Source organism: Condylura cristata, unplaced genomic scaffold (genome assembly GCF_000260355.1).
Source record: "Condylura cristata isolate star-nosed mole 26May11 unplaced genomic scaffold, ConCri1.0 scaffold00008, whole genome shotgun sequence".
In the NCBI taxonomy this organism is placed as follows: domain Eukaryota; kingdom Metazoa; phylum Chordata; class Mammalia; order Eulipotyphla; family Talpidae; genus Condylura; species Condylura cristata.
The window spans coordinates 11,845-13,071 of NW_004567109.1; positions in this window are offsets into that span (position 1 = coordinate 11,845).

Below are 1,227 nucleotides of genomic sequence, written 5' to 3' on the forward strand. Positions count from 1 at the left end.
TGACGCTGTCGGGCCGACCGGCTTCTGGGTCCACTTCGCGGGAGCCGCGGGCGGCCTGATGAGAGGCCGGGGGCAGGTGGGGTGAGCCGGTGCCCAGGGGTCGCCCTCGAGCGGCCCCGCCTCTGCCCGGCTGTGTGGGCTCCGCATGGGAACCTGCCCCGGCCTGTCCCTGTGGGCTCACGGTGCCCTGGCCCGGCCACAGCCCCAGGCTCGGTCCCCGACGCCCTTGGGGTCCGGGGACTCAGAGCCCCGGCCGCCCTTCCCTGCCCGACCCGAGCCCATTGCTGTACTGTGACCTTGGGGGGCCCTTCCAACGGGCTGGGCGGCCCTGGGGAGATGGGCGGCTCCATCAGCCCCCCCGGGGGCGGGGCGTCCTGAGGGGTCTGGCCTGCAGGTTGGAGCTGGACAGGCCGGCGGGGAGCTACGGTCCACACAGCCTTCCGGGCCCCCAGCTGCGGCCCTGCACCCTGGGCTCTGGCCTGGCTGTCTGTGCGGTCATGGCCCGTCCACACCTGCTGGCCGCCGCCTGTCCACTCTCCGGCTGCCGGTTCACTGCCAGCTGGTGTGGAGGAACCGGAGGGCAGCTCGGGGAGGGCTGTGCGCCAGGCCTGCGCCACTCTGCAGGGGCCGAAGCCACAGGCCAGGGGCTGCAGCCGAGGCCCAGGGCGCAGGCTGCCCCCGCCGCTGGAGCTGTGCCCACCCATGGGCCCCTCCTCCTCCTGGGCACGGGTCCCTCCGTGTGTGTCCAGATGCCCCCTGTGTGAGGACAGGCCCTGTCCTCACGTTAACGTGATGACCTCTGCCACGCACCCTGGGCTCTGGCCTGGCTGTCTGTGCGGTCATGGCCCGTCCACACCTGCTGGCCACCGCCTGTCCACTCTCCGGCTGCCGGTTCACCGCCATGGCTGGTCGCCGGCGGAGTCGCGCCCACGGGCCCTGGGGTGCGGACGCCGGAGTCTGGGGAGGACGAGGCTCAACGCTCGGGGGTCCCCTTGCCTCTGGCCCCCCCTCCAGCGGGGGCCCTCTCCACCCAGCCCTGGAGGCCCCTGGAGGCTCCCAAGAGGGCCCCCTCCCGTCGGGGGCCGGGCCTGAGCTCTGGCGGGCGGCTCCTCGGGACAGCGGGTCTGGAGCGCCCGCCAGGGGCACGCGGCGCCCAGGGCGTGCCTGCCGCTGCGTGGGGTGCAGGCTTCCCGCCGGGCTCACTCGGGGAAAAACACCTCAGCAGAC